Raw genomic sequence first — 20,975 nt, 5'->3', positions numbered from 1 at the left:
TAGAGCAAGGGGTTTAGATGGGGTGGAGTTTGTTAGGTGTGTTCAGGAGGGTTTATTGACACAATATGTGGATAAACCTACAAGAGGAGAAGCTATACTTGATCTGGTATTGGGAAATGAACCTGGTCAGTTGTCAGATCTCTCAGTGGGAGAGCATTTTGGAGATAGTGATCACAACTCTATCTCCTTTACCATAGCATTGGAGAGAGATAAGAACAGACAAGTTAGAAAAACATTTAATTGGAGTAAGGGGAATTATGAGGCTATCAGGCAGGAAATTGGAAGCTTAAATTGGAAACCGATGTTCTCAAGGAAAAGTACAGAAGAAATGTGGCAAATGTTCAGGGAATATTTGTGTGAAGTTCTGCATAGGTATATTCAAATGAGACAGGGAAGTTATGGTATGGAGCAGGAACCGTGGTGTAAAAGGCTGTAATAAATCTGGTCAAGAAGAAAAGAAAAGCTTACAAAAGGTTCAGAGAGCTAGGTAATATTAGAGATCTAGAAGATTATAAGGCAAACAGGAAGGAGCTTAAGAAGGAAATTAGAAGAGCCAGAAGGGTCCATGAGAAGGCCTTGGTGGACAGGATCAAGGAAAACCCCAAGGCATTCTACAAGTATGTGAAGAGCAGGATGATAAGACGTGAAAGAATAGGACCTATCAAATGTGACAGTGGGAAAGAGTGTACGGAACCGGAGGAAATAGCAGAGGTACCTAATGAATACTTTTCTTCAGTATTCACTATGGAAAAGGCTCTTGGTGATAATAGTGACGACTTGCAGCAGATTGAAAAGTTTGAGTATGTAGATATTAAGAAAGAGGATGAGCTGGAGCTTTTGGAAAGCATCAAGTTGGATAAGTCACCAGGACCGGATGAGATGTACCCCAGGCTACTGTGGGAGGCAAGGGACTAGATTGCTGAGCCTCTGGCGATGATCTTTGCATCATCAATAGGGATGGGAGAGGTCCCAGAGGATTGGAGGGTTGCGAATGTTGTTCCTTTATTCAAGATTTTGGACAGTCTCAGCCTGAGCACACACCCCTCAGCATCAGCGGCTCCACAGTGGAGAGAGTGGAAAACATCAAGTTCCTTGGGGTGCAGATCTCGGACAATCTCACCTGGTCCAGGAACACCACTGGGATTGTGAAATGAGCCCAGCAGAGATTGCACTTTCTGAGGAAGCTTAAACAAGCATCACTCCCCACTAACATCTTAACTACATTCTACAGAGGCGTGGTTGAGAGTGTGCTGACCTTTTGCATCACAACCTGGTACTCTAGCTGCAGTGCTGCCGACAAAAAAGCCTTGCAGAGGGTGGTTAGGGGAGCAGAGAAGGTTATTGGGGTCTCCCTACCTTCTGTCCAAGACCTCTTTCAGTCGATGCCTCCAGAAGACACGGTACATCATTAAAGACCCCTCACACCCTCTCCATAAACTGTTTGTTCTTCTGCGATCAGGCAAATGTTACAGGAGCATCAAACAAAAACCACAAGGCTACTAAACAGCTTCCTCCCACAGGCAGTCAGACTGCTAAATAGCTGCTCTTTCTGACTCTGCTTTGGACACTTATAACTTGTTTTTAACTGACATGTGGCTGTTGTGTTTTACTATTTATTTTATGTTTATTATTTAGTGTTGTGTTTGTTATGTTATGATTGCACTGCTCCGGGGAAACGCTGTCTCATTCTGCCCTGCAGAGCTGATGTACGGTTAGAATGACAATAAAGTTTTTAATCTTGCAACTTGAATCTTGAAAAGAAAGGGAGTAGAGATAGATGAGGAAATTAAAGACCAGTGAGTCTTAACTCAGTGGTTGGTAAGTTGATGGAGAAGATCCTGAGAGGCAGGATTTATGAACATTTGGAGAGGTATAATGTGATTAGGAATAGTCAACTCGGCTTTGTCAAGGGCAGGTTGTGCCTTATGACCCTGAAACTGTATTTTTTGAGGATGTGACTAAACGTATTGATGAAGCAAGAGCAGTAGATGTAGTGTATATGGATTTCAGCAAGGCATTTGATAAGTTACCCCATGCAAGGTTATTGAGAAAGTAAAGAGGCATGGGGTCCACGGGGACATTGCTTTGTGGATCGAGAACTGGCTTGCCCACAGAAGGCAAAGAGTGGTTGTAGACGGGTCATATTCTGCATGGAGGTCAGTGACCAGTGGTGTGCCTCAGGGATCTGTTCTGAGTCCCTTACTCTTTGTGATTTGTATAAATGACCTGGATGAGGAAGTGGAGGGATGTGTTAGTAAGTTTTCTGATGACACAAAGGTTGGGGGTGTTGTGGATAGTGTGGAGGGCTGTCAGAGGTTACAGCAGGACATTGATAGGATGCAAAACTGGGCAGAGAAGTGGCAGATGGAGTTCAACCCAGATGAGTGTGAAGTGGTTCATTTTGGTAGGTCAAATATGATGGCAGAATATAGTATTAATGGTAAGACTCTTGGCAGTGTGGAGGATCAGAGGGATCTTGGGGTCTGAATCCATAAGACGCTCAAAGCAGCTGCGCAGGTTGACTCAATTGTTAGGAAGGCATACAGTGTATTGGCCTTCATCAATCGTGGAATTGAATTTAAGAGCCGAGAGGTAATGTTGCAGCTATATAGGACCTTGGTCAGACCCCACTTATAGTACTGTGCTCAGTTTTGGTTGCCTCACTACAGGAAGGATGTAGAAGCCATAGAAAGGGTGTAGTGGAGATTTACAAGGATGTTTCCTGGATTGGGGAGCATGTCTTATGAGGATAGGTTGAGTGAACTTGGCCTTTTCTCCTTGGAGCGACGGAAGATGAGAGGTGACCTGATAGATGTATATAAGATGTTGAGAGGCGTTGATTGTGTAGATAGTCAGAGGCTTTTTCCCAGGGCTGAAATGGTTGCCACAAGAGGAGACAGGTTTAAGGTGCTGGGGAGTAGGTACAGAGATGTCAGGGGTAAGTCTTGATGTCAGAGGGTCACTCAGAGAGTGGTAAGTGTGTGGAATGTGCTGCCGGCAAAGGTGGTAGAGGTGGATACAACAGGGTTTTTTAAGAGACTTTTGGATAGATACATGGAGTTTAGAAAAATAGAGGGCTATAGGTAAACCTAGTAATTTCTGAGGTAGGGACATGTTCAGCAGAACCTTGTGGGCTGAAGGGCCTGTATTGTGCTGTAGGTTTTCTATGTTTCTATGTTTTTGAGCATTATAGTTGACAAACTAAACCTATTCAAACTCCTAATGAAATATAGCTTCCGTCTTGCCTTCTTTATAGCTGCATCAATATGTTGTGACCAGGTTAGGTCCTCAGAGATATTGACACCCAGGAATGTGAAATTGCTCATTCTCTCTACTTCTGATACCTCTTTGAGGATTGGTTTGTGTTCCCTCATTCTACCCTTTCGGAATTTGCAATGTTTGATTTCATAGGGAGAACTAACTTCGGGGAAACCTTTCCCATTCCCACTCACATCTTGCTTTGTGCTTAAAAACATATGTTGACTCCTAGTTCAACATATGCCCAAATTAAACAAACAGCTGAGAAACAGGCCTTTCAGCCCATCATTTCCATGTTAACCATCAAAAGCCTGTCAATGACAACCCTACTAAATGGAAAAAATAATGAATCTTCAGAAAAGCACTGTGCTTTCATCTGTTTACGTCCGAAATCCATAAACCTTGCCACCATTCTATAACAGTCTCACCTTACTTCCATAAAATCTGGCTCTTTGACCAAACTTCTGATCGATCTCTTCATAGTTCCTTCTATGACTTGTTCCCAAATTATGCTTGATTACATTTCACTGAGGTGCTTTTGAATATTAGATTGCATGAAGGAGGATGAATAAAATGCGGGTTGTTTATATAATTCCCTCAGGTGTGGGTGGAGAAACTGGTAGCTATAAAAACAACTTACACCTTAATGCAACCTCACAGGCTTCTTGGCTTTTCATATCAATATCTTGAGATTCTCCTTTGAACCAATTCTCTTTTTGGTGGTTCTTCCTGGGTACATAATGAAACGCAAGATTTTCTAATGTCCCTGCTGCTCTTTGTAATTTTGTTGTTAAAATATGAAATGTAAGTCTGTGCATTCCACTTTGGAATTCTAATAATGCCCTTAGAATCAGAATCAGAATCAGGTTAATTAACATTGACATATGTCATGACATGTGATGCTTTGCAGCAGCAATACAGTGCAAAACAAAAAAAATACTGTGTTATAAAATAACTAAATAGTGCAAAAGATGCACAAGAAGTGTTCATGGATTCATGGACCATTCATAATTCTGATGGCAAAGGGAAGAAGTGATGAGATAAATAAATAGCCTAAGACTGTGGCCACTAGAGAGAGCACTGATTTAAGATAATGGCAAAACCAATTAAAGATGGTTTGGGAAACTAAATTAAACTTTACACAAAAGGATAGAGGAATCTTACATTCGCAACCAGAACTCAGCTGTTAAACCATAGAGGCATGGAACAAACAGCTCAGAAAAGGCTCTTTGGCCCACTGTGTTTATATTGACTCTCAAATACCTATCTATAGTACTCTCACTTAATGAATTACTTTAAAAAAATAACGAGTGCTTGGAAAAGGAGAAATATAAGTTACAGTGAGCTGGAGGACATGAAAAGCTTTGAAAACTTGTGACAAAAAAGATGCTTTATGGGATCATAAAACATGTATCTGTGCTGCGACATTTCTTCAACTATTGATGGTTCCAGGACTTTTTTGTTCCTTGCCAAAGTAACTCAGATTAAAATTTAAATCTCTTTCAACTGAAGCCGCTCAGTATGCTTCAGAACGTCTCCACTCTCCATGTGGTTTGCCTTGGTAATCTTGTTAGCTTTACAAATGTCAGGCCCGATAAAATCTTTACTTCACAGTGCTGTTTGTTTTAATATTTGATAAACATAAATGTTTGCTGATGCAAACTTTGCTTAAGGACTCCTGTGAGAACACAGCAATAATACATGGTAATAAAAGTGGGTTTATAAGATACTGAACAAGCTCATACACAAAAATCATTAGCAGTCTTTGAAGACTTGTTTAGTTGATTTGCCATGTAATAAATGAAGTGAGATCTGTTGTTTTATATGATGCAACATTGATAAAAATGGACTAAATGTGTCCCTTAGCTGTGCACATTTTATAATATGAACTCTTATATAAGATTGCATTGTGCTTGATTATTCAGCACTATACAAGGAATTTGCTATTAGTGAGTATTACAGTACCTGATGATACAGATGGTGAAATTAGAATGGGCATGCATGTTCAGAATCCATCCTTCCATATCTGTCAAGAGTTGACCAAAATTATGTTTAACTGGCAAAATTTTCACAACATTTATGTGTTCCCTTCATTTATCTAATATGTAATCAACCTTTTCAGTTGATTGGGATTTTCCTATTAACATTCTGTTCACGACCCCACATCACTTTATGAATCCATTAAGAATAACTGGCATAAATATTTTATTCAGCCACTTAAGCCCTTTCCTATTAATTATACTGATTTTCTTTTATTTCTGTACAACTCTGGAATGCAACTGCATTGGAGTGTCAAACTGCTGAGTTTGAGTTAATGTAGAATGTCATCTGACACATTGACATGTAGAGAGAAGATGTTGCAGGTAACATTGACAAACTCTCTAATTCAGCACAGAAAGAAAACCAATGATGATATTGACCTAAAATGAAACATATACAGTACGTGAAGCAACAATTCACCTTCACTGACACTGATGGTAAGCAAAAGCTAGTTGGCAGGGCCTACAAGGATATTACTCTCTTATTTAAATACAGTTGTTAGTGCGTATGACAGGGAAATACACAATGGAATATGATATGTGTTATGATGCATAGAAATAAAGCAAATCAAAAGAAATTCAGAGTGTTGCAGGTAGAGTGTTTTTGGTTAAGATTTGTACCTGAAATACAGTAGTCAGAATCAGAATCAAGTTTAATATCACTGACATATGTCATGAAATGTGTTGCTTTGTGGCAGCAATTCATTTAAAAAACTATAAGTTACAACACAAATCTATATTTACAAATTGAATTGAATAAGTAGTGCAAAACAGAGTAAAATAGTGAGGTAGCGTTTATGGGTTGAGTCATTGTATGCTCAGAAATATGATGGCAGAGGGGAAGAAGCTGTTCATAAAGTGTTGAGTGTGTGTCTTCAGGCTCCTGTACCTCTTCTCTGAAGCCAGTAATAAGAAGAGAGCATGTCCTGGGTGACGGAGGTCCTTAATGATGGATGCTACCTTTTTGAGGTATCGCCATTTTGAAGATGTCCGTGATGCTAGTGAGGCGTGTGCTCATGATGGAGCTGGCTGAGTTTGCAACCCTCTGCAGCTTTTTCCGATCCTGTGCATTGGCCCCTCCATGCCAGTCAGTCATGCAGCCTGTCAGAACGTAGACATTTGCTGGAGTCTTTGGTGGCATGTTGCATTATTCACAAGTTTGTGAAGATATGAAAGTATACTACGGACTACTGCAGTGATGGTTGCCCTGGCTCCTTTTGATTGAATTGGTTCTACTGAAGCTTTAGTGGCTTTAATTACAAAATCTAAGCACATACGAGGGTGTGGTTAAGAGCCGCAAATGAACAGAAGCGTATTGTAAGTGAAACTGCAGTTATGCTTCTCTGTAGCAGGTCTCCTATTGATGGTCACTGCTGGGTAAATTTCAACTGCATTTCTGCCAATTGTCAAACATACTTCCATGGTTATTGGACTGAAGGAATATGGAGAAAAGAGGTTAGCTCTCCAGCTGTAAACCAGTTTTTTCAGTGAATTAAAATCAAAGATCAAAGTTCAAAATGAATTTATTATCAAATTGTCACCATATTCTACCTGGAGATTTGTTTACTTGCAGAAAATAAAGAAATACAATAGAACTTATGAAAAACTATAAATAACAAATAAGACCATAAGACATAGGAGCAGAATTAGGCCATCTGGCCCATCGAGTCTGCTCCACCATTCAATCATGGCTGATCTTTTTTTCTATCTCCTCCTCAGCACCAGTTCCCAGCCTTCTCCCCGTAACCTTTGATGCCATGTCCAATCAAGAACCTATCAATCTCTGCCTTAAATACATCCAACTACCTGGCCTCCACAGCTGCATGTGGCAACAAATTCCACAAATTCACCACCCTTTGGCTATAGAAATTTATCCACATTTCTGTTTTGAAAGGGTGCCCTTCTATCCTGAGGCTGTGCCCTCTTGTCCTAGCCTCTCTAACCATGGGAAATATCCTTACCACATCTACTCTGTCTAGGCCTTTCAACATTCAAAAGGTTTCAATGAGATACTGACAAAAAACCAATGAGCAAAAGAAGACAAATCATGCAAATAAAAAATATAATACTGAGTTGAGAGTCCTCACTCATAAGTCTATAGGATATGGAGTCATTTCAGTGGAGGTGAGTGAAGTTATCCATACAGGTTCAGGAGCTTGTTGTTTGTAATGTAATAACTGTTTCTAAAGGTGCCTACGAAGAACATTGTAACTGGCCACAATGACTAATCATCCAGTAGCACCGTGATGAAATGCTTTGAGAGGTTAGTGATGAAACATATCAACTGTTGCCTGAAAAATGACTTGGATCTGCTCCAGTTACCTACCAGCCCAATAGGTCCACAGCAGATGCCATTTCATTGGTTCTTCACTCAACCCTGGAACACCTGGACAACAAAGATGCATATATCAGGATGTTCTTTATTGCCTACAGCTTGGCATCACTACCATCATCTCCTCAAAATCAATAAATAAGCTCCAAGACTTTGGTCTCAACTATACAATTGCAACTCCTGTGCAATTGGACCCTCAAATTATTTATTTGGAGACCCCAATCTGTTCGGACTGGCAAACAACATCTCCTCCACAATCTCCATCAGCAAAAGAACACCAGATGACTGTGTGCTTAACCCCTCTATCTGCTTCATACTTATGTCTGTGAGACGAAGCAGAGCTCCAATGCCGTATTTATGTTTGCTGATGACACCACTGTTGTTGACCAAAGCTGGTGATGAATCAACATATAGTACAGAGATTGAAAGTTGGGCTGAGAGTTGCCATAACAACAACCTCTCACCCAATGTCAGCAAGACTAAGAAACTGATTATTGACTTCAAGAAGAGGAAACTGGAGGTCCGTGAAGCAGTCCTCATCAGGGTTTCAGAGGTGGAGAGGATCACCAACTTTAAATTCCTTGGTGTTTTCATTTCAGAGGACCTGTCCTGGGCCCAGCACATAAGTGCAATTATGAAGAAAGCAGGGCAGTGCCTCTACTTCCTTAAAAATTTCTGAAAATTTGGCACGACACCTAAAACTTTGACAAACTTCTATAGATCTATATTGGAGAGTACATTGATTGGTTGCATCATGGCCTGTTATGGAAACACCAATTATTCCCTTGAACAGAAAATCCTGTAAAAAGTAGTGGATATGGCCCAGTCCATCATGGGTAAAGCACTCTCCACTTCTTACCACATCTATATGGAGAACTGTCACAGGAAAGCAGCATCCATCTTCAGGGGCCCCCACCATTCAGGCCACGCTCTCTTCTCACTGCTGCCATCAGGAAGAAGGTACAGGAGCCGCAGGAACCACATGACTAGGTTCAGGAACAGTTAGTTCCCCTCAGCCATCAGGCTCTTGAACCAGTGGGGATAACTTCACTCAACTTCACTTGCCCCTGAACTGTTCCCACAACCTGTGGAGTCACTTTCAGAGACTCTCCATCTCATGTTCTTGATATCAATTGCTTATTTATTTATTTGTTTGTTTGTTTGTTTATTTATTTATTTATTATTTCCTTTTTTTCTTTTGTATTTGCACAGTTTGTTGTCTGTTGCACGTTGGTTGTTTGATCCTCCTTTCATTGATTCTACTGTGTTTCTTGGATTTACTATGAAGAAAATGAATCTCATGGTCATATATGGAGACATATATATATTTGATAATAAATTTACTTTGAACATTGAACTTTGAAACTGGTGGTAAGGGACCCAAGGCTAAGACAATCAGCAGTCAGTTAATGACTTCAATTTCAGAACATCAGTGGTACGATGAACAAAGGGGAAAACAATTTTGAAAAGCCAGTTGCTTTATCCAACTTTACAATAGAAATTTCCAAGCAAGTGTTTAATACTGGGTATGCAATTGCAGGATGAAATGTGAGATGAAGGGGAACATGCAAATGGTGGTGTCCCCATGCACTTACAGCCTGGGTCCTTCTTCGTGGTAGAGGGTGTGGATTTTTTGGAAAACTGGTAAAGAATCCCTGATAAGTGAAAGCAGCACACTGTTGAATAGAGCATACAACAGTCACTCTGGAGTGGTGGTAGAGAATATGGTAGATGAGGTGCTTAACTCACAGAATACTTTGTCCTCCTTGGTTTTGAGCTACATGAATACAAATGAAACTACATGCAATGAGGCAGGTGGAGCATTCATATCATATCCCTGATATACAACTCCTAAATGCCTTTGGAAAGTCGGGGTAGTGGGTGTAAACACAGTAGGAGAACCTCTTTATCCAAAGATAGTTAAGAACATGGGTTCACTAACAGGAAAATTACAGTTGCAGATGTTATGTAAATATATTTTCATAGAACTAGGTTAAGTAAAATGACCTGCTCTTATTGGCTATTCCAGTTTGGTTTTTGATTCATCATGATTTTTAAATTTGTGAATGGCGTTGGTGGGACATAATGTAACAATAATGTAACCTGATGCGGAACATGGAAGAGCTCCTGTTTCTCTTTCCCAATTAGTGCTACTAAAAAGGCAATTACCTCCCCCCAAACCTCTCTTCAGCTTGGAAACCCATCCATTTACAAAGCCAGCAAAGCAAGCTAAAGCAATGTAGGGATTGATTTCAATATTTAAGAGATGTTCAGATAAATGCTTGGATGGGAGGGTATGGAGGGCTTATAGCCCAGTTGCAGGGCAAAGGGACTTGGCAGAATAATCTTTTAGATGGGCCAAAGAGCCTGTTTCTGTGCTTTAGTGCTCTATGACTCTTATGGAGCTAACTAACAGTCTTGTTCAACTTAAGCTACTTTAGCTGGTGAGTATTTCAATAATTTTCAGTTTTTAATTAATGTAGTGGTTGTTTTTCTCATATTCAGATTCCCACCTGTCTCCTCCAAAGAAATTGGCTGCAGAACTCCTCTCCCATATCCCTCGGACTTAAAGGTGGATTTGAGCTTCTTCCCAGCAAGGATATTTTACCTTCCTCATTCCAACATCTACATCCAGCTGCATGTGCTCACCAATGTGACTTCTTCCCAGTTTATCAGCTTGTGGGTAAGACCAAAACCACCTGGAATAACAAATGAATGTCATTCGTAAATTGCAAAGTCAGGAGAACATCTTTTTCCCAACAACAGACACAAAATGCTGGTGGAACACAGCAGGCCAGGCAGCATTTTGTGTGTGTGGTTTGAATTTCCAGCATCTGCAGATTTCCTCATGTTTGATCTTTTTCCCAAAATGTGTTAAAACATGGAGTTCACCAACAGAAAAAAATTAGCCAAGGTGAATAGCATCATTGTAGGATGCTAAATAAATACATAGCAAAGAAAAGAATAGAAGAATATGTTCATAGAATTAGATTAAGTCAAATGGAAACACCTTGTGTGAGCTATAATTACAGGCATAAATTATTGGATCAAATTACTTATTTCAGTGTTGTAATAAGAACATAAGAAATAGAAACAGGAATCGGCTATTCAGTCCCCCAAGAGTGCACCCCCATTCAATAAACCATGGCTAATCTCTATTTCAGTGCTACTTTCCTGAACCTACCTCATATTCTTTGATTTATTTTACTGGGAAAAATTGGAGGAAAGGGGTTAATTATAACTTGCAAAGGCAGAGGTTAATCAGGGAGAACCAGCATGTCTTTGTCAAGAGCAGTTATTGTCAGATGAATTCTTAGAAGAGGTAACGAAGTGAATTGGTGTGGGCAAAGCACAGTGGCGTGGTGGTTAGTGTAGTTCTTCTCAACGTCAGTGATCGTGGATTGGGGTTCAATTCCTGCTGCTGCCTTTAAGGAGTCCTCCCTATGACCACATGGATTCCATCCAAGTGTGCAAGTTTCCTCCCACGTTCCAAAGTTATACAGTAAGGGCAGTAAGTTATACGGTAAGTTGTGGGCATGCTGGAAGCATGGCGATACCTACGGGTTACCCAGCACAACTCACACTCTTTTGATGCAAATGATGAATTTCATTCTATGTTTTGATGTTCATGTGACAAATAAATAAAGCTAAGGCTCACAAACATGAGAAAATCTGCAGATGCCGGAAATCCAAGCAACCACACAAAATGCTGGAGGAACTCAGCAGGCCAGGCAGAACCTATGGAAAAGAGTATGGTTGACATTTCGGGCAGAGACGCTTCAGCAGGACTAAGTCTACATGGGCTTTAGTAAAACCTTTGACAAGGTCTCACTTGGGAGATTGGTTCAAAATGATAGGATCCAGGCAAACTGGATCCCAAGTTGGCTTGACAGCAGGAGATGAAAAGTGCTGGTAGAGGGTTGTTTTTGCAATTGGATGCCTTTTACTAGTGGTATCCAACAATGATTGGTGGTGGAACCATTGTTGTGTGTAATATACATGTATGACATGGATATCAACGTGGGAGACAAGATCTAACTTGGTACAGTGGTAGACACAAAGGTCAATGGAGTTGTTGAGAGTGTGGAAGGCAGTCTTTGGCTGCAGAGAGATATTGATGTTTTAGTGAAATGGATTGAAAACAAGCAGAGTTTCTTCCAGACACATGTGAGATGGTGCAACTTGTGATCATTAAAGAGACAAAGATATACACCATGAATGGTAAAGCCTTAGTGAATATTGAGAAACAAAGGGATCTTGAAGTACATCCATGGATCCTTGAAAGTGGCAATGCAAGTATATGCCATAGTTAGCAAAGCATACTGGACTTCATTAATCGGGACACCGGATAGGGAAGTTATTCTTGATAAAATTTTATAAAACTTCGGTCCCACTTCAGCTGTGTGCAGTTCTATTCCCTGCTCACCAAGGTATAGGAATCAGAATCAGATCAGAAATAGATTTATTATAACTGACTTATTTGTCAATGAAAATTGTGGTTTTGCTGCAACAGTAGAGTGCAACATATATATAATTTTTTTAAAGTATTTGTGTTCATGGGTTCGTGCACCATTCAGAAATCTAATGCGGGGGCGAAAAAGCTAACACTCGTGGAAATTCTTATGAAGCACCGCTGCACAGAATTGGACCAGCTGCCTCACAGAGCCAGAGATCAGAGTTTGATCCTGACCTTCGATGTTGTCTGCATGGGGTTTGTGTGTTCTTCCTGCGACCCTGAGTGGGCTCATTTCCTCTTGCCATATAATTACATGTCCCCACCCCCATATAAGTGGGTGGCCAGAAGAATCGAGGTAAGTCAATCAGCATGTGCAGGAGAATAGGCTACAGGAAAAAGTGGAAGAAGGAGACTGATGGGAGTGTGCTGACACTCAATGAGCCTTCATCTCTGGTAAAAGGAAATGGAAGGAAAATACAAAGCCACCATTTTGTTTTTAAAGACACAGCTTGTTAACAAGCAGCCCTTTGGAAATAAAATCTACCTTCCGTTACTGGTCCAACTGATGTGCTTAAATTTGAACCTCTCCTGCAAGCTCTCCATTGCAGGTAAAAACTTCCAATAGTTCACGATGAAAGCACTCAACTTCCTTCTCGTGGCCACTTGGGATGGATAATAAATGCTTACGTTTCAAAAATAAAATTGAAAATGCTCACTCCTGATTACAATGGGGCTTTGGATGGCACCACAGGGGTGAAAAGAAGTGCTGTAATTGGAAATCTTACAAGCATCTATAAAGTTGTGTGTATTGAAATTACTTTCTCTAAACACTTGGGGTGTTCTGATTTTCTGCTCTCATTGTCCATGAGATTAAATCAGGACCAAATACTGAAAGCTTTGTGTTGTCTAACAGAAGTACAAATATAATCATATTACAGTAAGTGACATGAATCGTTTCATATCATTTATATATCTGGGTCTTATTAAGTTCCATCTGTTTGTAATCAGCACTTTTAACCACACAGTTGTCCTGAAAGTCTTCTGTAACTTGTCTTTATTGATTTGGATAGAATGGTTTGTGAAAGAAACCATTGCTCCCTGAAAGTGTGGCAGACAGCTACATAGCCTGCAGTGAAAGCAATCGAATTCTGTGCTGTGAAGGGAATCTTCTTGGGCATCAATGAAATGAGCCTGATATGAATCTTAATGACACTTACTTTACGTTACAGTGGAGACAACTAAATGTATAATTTAATTTACTGCCACATAAGCCTGATGTTTAAATGATTTATTATATAAATTGAGGAAAAGATTGGCTTTAACTTCATTACATTGTACCCTGATTCTAGGATGACCTGAGATGAGCAGACTAATCTGGCATTGAGAAACAGATTTTGCATTTTCAGGAAATATAGTCTGATTTATTAAATTCACTAATCAAGTCAGGACTGGCTGAAGCCAATTAATAAAATCCCTCTCATTAGACAACTTGAAACATTTTGTTTTTACTTCACTTGGTGCTCAGCATGAACACTGGGTTCAATCAATATGTCAAAAGGGCAAAACCAATGGGAAAACAACAGAGCAAATTAAAAATAATGATCTGGTTACACCTGTAGAGATTAATCAGTGTCTGGGAAAAGGCAAAATGGCCAGTGCTGTATCTCGGACCTTTGCCTTGCCAGGTATGGTCACTCCTGAAACATCTTTTTCTCTTTCCAACAAGAAATGGCCAGCACTTCTCAATCTGTTTCTTTTTTCAGTTTTTAACGGCTTACAAGGGCTGTCTCCTCAAGGTTTTTGTTTCGAAATGTGGAAGTATGTCATTACTCCCATCATTCCTGACATTTTGTGTATTGACATGACACATAAACAGTTCTAATCAGTTTGGGCAGGCGGCATATGTCCTGGTCAATATTCTTATTTATTCTTATAGTGATATCAGTAGTATTCAGTGTCTTATTCTTATTTAGTCTTGCAAGAATGAACCTCTGGTTGGTATTGTTTGTTATTTGTGCAAGCTTGTATGCAAATTAGCCATTGTGTTTCCTATAACCAAAGATTCAAACTATGTATATAGAGTACAACTCTGAGATTCATTCTCCCACAGGCAGCTATGAAACAAAGAAACGCAATGAAACCCATTCAAGAAAACATCAATGGCTAATAGTGACTTTTGTAGAATGATCTGAAAATGTGACAGATGGTATAAATTCAGGCCTTATTCCTTTCCTTATGCATTACTGTTGCATGCCTCCAACTATTTTGGAACATCTTCATACTCCGCCATTTGCATGGATTTGGAGGAAGGCTTTTTCAGTCACAAGGATGAATTCAGCTGGTTGAGTGATATATAAGGTATGTCACTCTCTGTATGATTATACAGTATATTTTAATATGGCAGGCCATAAAGTCTCATCCTGAAGCACATCTGCATTGATGTTACATAAAGAGGGGCCTGTCATAGCCCATTGTCGTTTAGGATGTTAAGGCATAAGAGGAATTGAAGCATTTATAATAATCGTGCCTTTTTTCCATTATGCAAGCTGCCATTGAGGGGACTGGAAGTTAGAGTACTAACCCTCTTGACTGTAGTCTTTCTGTTGTCAAGAGACACCAGAGAAGAATTTAGATTTTTAAAAATAAAGTGCAAACCTGTTTGAAAAAATCTGTACTCCTTAAAACAACAGTGGAAATCTCTCAACAATTCTTTCTATAATAACTAACTCCCCACGACCCTGTCATGGCTATTTCTAAATAACTGCTTTTCCACATTCTCAAATTCATAGAAGATTTCAACACTAGGATAGATTTTTGTAAACTGAAGATTCCACGGTTTTTAGAACAAATGTCATTGATGAATCAGCTAAGGCATAATTGATTGGTGGAAAAGGTCCTTTTCTTCTATTTATATATTGCTATAAGTTATCATAGTTGCAGCAAAACATCATATGCAGTATGAAATTAAAGACCATTTTACCCGTTCAATGCAGCAGTACAATTCTTGTCAATGCACAACTCTTCACCTTCTTCAAATAGGAAAAGATTGTATTTGAATATTGGAATGGGAGTCAACCATTCAGCCCATGGCCTTGAAGATATTGCAACCTCCCAAATTCAAGCCCCTCTTACTTAGAGTTCCTTGATTGAATCCCTTTGATCGGTTTTCTGCCTTTATATTGATACTGTGACAACTCTAACTGAAGTTTTTAAAAAGCTTCTGTGAAGTTGTGATGAAGTTAATTTATTTCCTCTTAAATTCCTGTATATGGACACACCATCCTCACCTGGATGAGTTTGCACTCAGCTACTATTCAGTTGACCATTTCAAATCAACACTTTAACTTTTCAAATAAACTCTTCTCAGGCTTCCATCCAGGTACAGGCATCAATTTTAACAAATTTTTTGATGACAAACTCTGCCATGTTCATCAGGGATGATGCCTCGGCACATCTAGTCCGGTGGTATATAGTTCCCTGTCGTCTGTCCTACCTGACTTGTTAGTCCTCAACCAATTATATTTCTGCTGTCCCACCTTGTTTACAATTGTATTCTAGTTCTTACTTAGAGTGAGACAATCATCTTATTTCAATGGCTTCCTTCACCAGGCAGTCCCAAAAGCCATTTGCACAGCACAGTACTTTTGTGCCAATGAAGTCAATCCTGTGACCATTGTGTATGCAGTGTTCTGCAACCACTGATTTCGCTGGGTAACCCAAATGGATACACCTCCTATGCTCCTTGATGCAGCTTTCCACCATGCACCCTGTCTGGCTAATATATGCTGCTACGCATTCACAGGAAATCCTGTAAATGCCAGCCATCCTGAGTCCCAAGTCATCTTTGACCCATGTAGTGGGGATTTGAGCTTCCTTACAGGTTTGTGGATAATAATAATCTGGTATTTCTTCAGGATCCTAGCAATCCTCCCAGAAACTGTAGAAATATAGGGAAGACATGCGGTAATAACAGGTTCTTCCTTGTTGTTAGGGTTCTTGGTTTTTCCATCTGCCCATTTAAAGGACTAATTAATTTCCTTTGCTTTGTAGCCATTCTGAAGCCACTTTTTACAGTAAATTTTGTTCTGCCCTGCATTTTCTTGATCCACATCTCCTTTAATTTCCTGATTTTGTAAAGGCAGAACACTTCTGTTACTTATTTCTGAAATACATCTTCTTAAACACATTTTAATTACCGCACATTTAAAAGGCCATGTCTTTTTTAATCTTGAAAGGTTCTCTTAGAGTCAAACAGAACAGAAACCAAGTCACTGCTGTCCATCAAGCACCAGATACACTAATCTCATTTCCCACCTACACTGTAGGGACAATTTACAATAGCCATTTAGTCCACCAACATGCACGTATTTGGGATGTGGGAGGAAGCTAGAGCACCTGGAGAAAACCCAGGAAGAATGTGCAAACTCCACACAGATAGCACTAGAGGTCAGCATTGAACTAGGTTACTGAAGCTGTGAGATATCACCTATAGTACTATGACACTTCCTTAAGGATCACCAGTTATTAAATTAATTTTACAAATTAATTCTGAAGCATGGATGTCACTTACGGGGACGACATTTATTCATCACCTTTATGTGTTCCAGGTGATTTTTACCCGTCCATTTAAGAGTCCGTTTGAAGTCACATTACAGAAACATGGCATGGAGAAGATGTCTTCCACAAAAGAATATGCTAGGTTGTTATGACAAATCAGTAGTTTCAAAATCATCATTATAGAAAAGAGCTTCTTCAAAATCCTGGATATACTTTATCACCTGAAGGCAAATTCCCAAGCTGCCGTGGTTGGTTATAATGCCCCGATCTCCGACACATTGAGCATCAGGATATTCCCTGACTCACAATAGGTAATTTAGACATTATTTTGTTGAATACCAGTCAGATCATATGACACTAAATCCTGTGCTAAGAATGTTTTGATCCAGACCTCAAATGCTGGCTGTATAGTGTTTACGGATTTTCCCTGCCACTGTGTGGATTTTCTCTGGGTCCTCCTTTTCCTCCTATTGTCCAAAACATGCAAGTTGATTGGTTAAAACTGATAAAAGTTGAATAAGCCATGTGTTGCGGTATCCAAGGACCTAAGAGGTGATTCATGGAAATGTGAGGAGCATAAAGTCGGTTAGGGTATGCTTTGTGTGAAAATGTGTGCTTGATGGACATCACAAATATTGTGAGCCAAAGGACTTGTTTCTGTGCTTTATCACTGTATTTCTAGGGCCTACGCATTACCACAAGGCATGCACAATGTACCATCAACTTGATGCGTTCAACTCAGAGGCCATTTTGTTTCGCTACACCTGTACACCTGCTCATTAATACAAATATCCAACCAGCCAATCATCTGACAGCAACTCAATGCATAAAGGCAGACATGGTCAAGAGGTTCACTTGTTGCTCAAACGAAACATTAGAATGGGGGAAGAAATAAGACCTAAATGACTTTGACTGTGGAATGATTGTTGGTGCCAGATGGAGTGGTTTGAGTATCTCAGAAACTGCTGATCTCCTGGGATTTTCATGCACAGCAGTCTCTAGCATTTATAGGGAATGGTGCAAAATACAAAGAAAAACATCTACTGAGCAGCAGTTCTGTGGGTGAAAATGACCAGAATTGTTCACGCTGACAGGAAGGCAGTAGTAACTAAAGTAACCATATGATAACAACAATGATGTACTTAGGAGTATCTCTGAATGCACAACATATCAAGTCCTGAAGTGGATCGGCTATAGCAGCAGAAGACAATGAACATACTGTACATTCAGTGGCCACTTTATTAAGTACAAGGGGTACCTAATAAAGTGGTCAGTGAGTGTATTTGTCATACCTATATACATAATTAAGATGAATGCAGAAGAGATAAACTAGGGCGTTGCCAAGAATTTGAGGGTGATAGTTATAAGCAAAATTGTATAACTGGGTTTATTTTCACTGGAACATAGAAGACTAATGAATTGAATTTATTTCTTACATCCTTCACATATGTGAGAAGTAAAAATCTTTACATTACGTCTCCATCTAAATGTGTAATGTGCAGTCATAGTAATTTATAATAAATAGAAGAGTCAATGAAACATAGAAATACACTCAAATCAACGTGAGTTAATCAGTCTGATGGCCTGGCGTAAGAAACTGTCCTGGAGCCTTTTGGCCCTGGCTTTTATGCTGTGGTGCCATTGCCCGGATGGCAGCAGCTGGAATAGATTGTGCTTGGGGTGACTCGGGTCCCCAATGATCCTATGGGCCCTTTTTCACACCTGTCCTTAAATATGTCCTGAATCATGCAAAGTTCACAACTACAGCTATGCTAGGCTGTCAACAACACTCTCTGCAGAATCCTGTGATTAAAGGAGGTGCAGTTCCCATACCAGGCAGTGATGCAGCCAGTCAGGATGCTCTCAGTTGTGCCCCTGGAGAAAGTCCTTAGGATTTGGGGGCCTATATCAAACTTACTCAACCGTCTGAAGTGAAAGAGGTGCTGTTTGTGTCTTTTTCACCACACAACTGGTGTGTACAGATCATGTGAGGTCCTCAATGATGTGGATGCCGAGGAACTTAAAGTTGTTTACCCTCTGAACCCCAGATCCATTGATGTCAATAGGGGTTGACCCGTCTCCATTCCTCCTGTAATCCACAACCAGCTCCTTTGTTTTTGCAACATTGAGGGAGAGGTTGTTTTCTTGACACCACTGTGTCAGAGACACAGCCTTCCCTGTAGGCTACCTTGCTATTATTTGAGATTAGGCCAATCAATGTAGTGTCGGCAAATTTAATTAGCAAATTAGAGCTGTGGGTGGCGACACAGTCATGGATATACAGTACAGGGAGCAAAGGACGGGACTTAGTACACAGCCCTGAGGGGCTCCTGTGTTGAGAGTCAGAGGTTTGGAGGTGAGGGAGGCCAAATAATTGCCTTTATAGGAGTTTATAAGATTATTTGGGCTATAGATCGGATAAATAGTAAGAATCTTTTTCCCGAAGACAGAGAAGGCTACAGTGGAATGAATGGGCACAAGTTGAAGGTCAGGGGGAAGAAATTTTAAGGAAATATGAAGGTAATAAATATTTCGAATGAGCTGCCAGAAATGTGGTGAAGGCTGATACAGTAAAAATATTTAAAAGGTAAATATTGACAAATACTTAGATAGGAAAAGCAGAGACAGATATTGGCCCAATGCAAGCAAATTAAATTAGCATAGAAATGTATCACAGTATCATCAGAATGGGAGAAAATGTAATCTAAGTGACTTTGGCCATGGAATGATTGTTGGTACTTGACTTGAGTATCTTATAAACTGCTAATCTCCTGGGATTTTCACACACAATAGTCTTTAGAGTTTACAGAGAGTGGTGTGAGAAACAAAAAGACATCCAGTGTGTGGCAAATCTTTTGGTGAAAATGCCTTGTTAATGAAAATGGCCAGAGGAGAATGTCCAGACTGGTTCAAGCTGACAGGAAGGCAATAGTAACTTAAATAACCATGCATTACAACAGTGGTATGCTGAAGAACATCTCTGAACTCACAACACATCAGACCTTGAAGAGGATGGGCTACAGCAGCAGAAAACCACACCGGGTTCCACTACTTCTGTACCTAATAAAGTTCCGCTGAGTGTGTTGTATCAAACATCAGATTGCCTTATGAGTCAATTGAAATTTAATAAAAATTCTTCCTTCTGAAATATACCACTTTCTTCACAGATTCATTAATTTTATGGTCCCTTTGGGCATATTTTACAGACAAGATAAAATTAATTTGAATTCTGATCCTGTAATGTTCTAATCCTCAAATGGCTGAGAAGAAAGTGTTTTAAAATCCCAGTTCAAATAAAGTAAACAATGGTACTGGAACAACACACACAAAATACTGGGCGAACTCAGCAGGTCAGGCAGCATCTATGGAAATGAATAAACAATCAATGTTTTGGGCCAAGATCAGGATGGGAAGGAAAGGGGGAAGGGGGCAGCAGGGGAAGATGCTAGGCAGGTGAGGAGAAGATAAGACGTAAGGAGGTTAGAGTGGGGAACTGAAGAAGAGAAAAAGGGGTGTGGCAAATTACAGCAAATTGAAGAACTTGATATTCATACCATCAGGTTGGAGGCTATCCAGATGGAATAGCATACAACCTGAGAGTGTAGTCCAACAGTCCTTGAAGATTTATTTTGTGACTAAGTATAATGACGTTGGCTGCAGCTCTTAATTCAAATGTATTGTACTGGAAAAATCTTCAGTCACTGTTTATAGCTTTACATAATTAACCACAAATGTTTCTTCTAGAGTTGGATCCATTTAAATATTACATGATCTTAATTGTATGTGTGAATTGAAACATAGCTTAAATTAAGGAAACTTTTAGGCTATTCTCATTAAAAATAAATTGGTAGACTAGCTTCTCTTTCATCCTCAGCTCAATTGCATCTGACCAACATAAATAAAATAACATACGAATATAAAAACATAGCGTTAAGCAGATAAAAAAGGCATTTAGTCTTCATCATTAACTTCAACACAGGTCAACAATGTGACAAGTGGAAAGAGGCTAAACTTTCAAGCAATTCTTGTAAAGGAAACTGGAAATTTTAAAAAAATCTAAGAACCCATTATTTTTATTGTAAGGTCTGATATTTAGGGAAAGTCGATTAATTATATTTCAAAAGTTCAAGCTTTGCAGTCAGAGTTGTTTCTCGGCTTGCTATTTTGTGGTAAAGAATATCTTTTGTTGAAGGGGTTTAATTGCCTGAAGAATTATACCACAAAGAGAAATAAATGGGAGAAGATTGGATTAAAATGGCAACAGAAGGTGTAATTTAATTTTCTCAGTATGTTCTGAGGCTGATATCGTCGCCCAATAACTGAAAAACTGCTA

Source organism: Hemitrygon akajei, chromosome 7 (assembly GCF_048418815.1).
Source record: "Hemitrygon akajei chromosome 7, sHemAka1.3, whole genome shotgun sequence".
Taxonomy (NCBI): Eukaryota; Metazoa; Chordata; class Chondrichthyes; order Myliobatiformes; family Dasyatidae; genus Hemitrygon; species Hemitrygon akajei.
Note: the sequence above shows the minus strand (reverse complement) of the source record.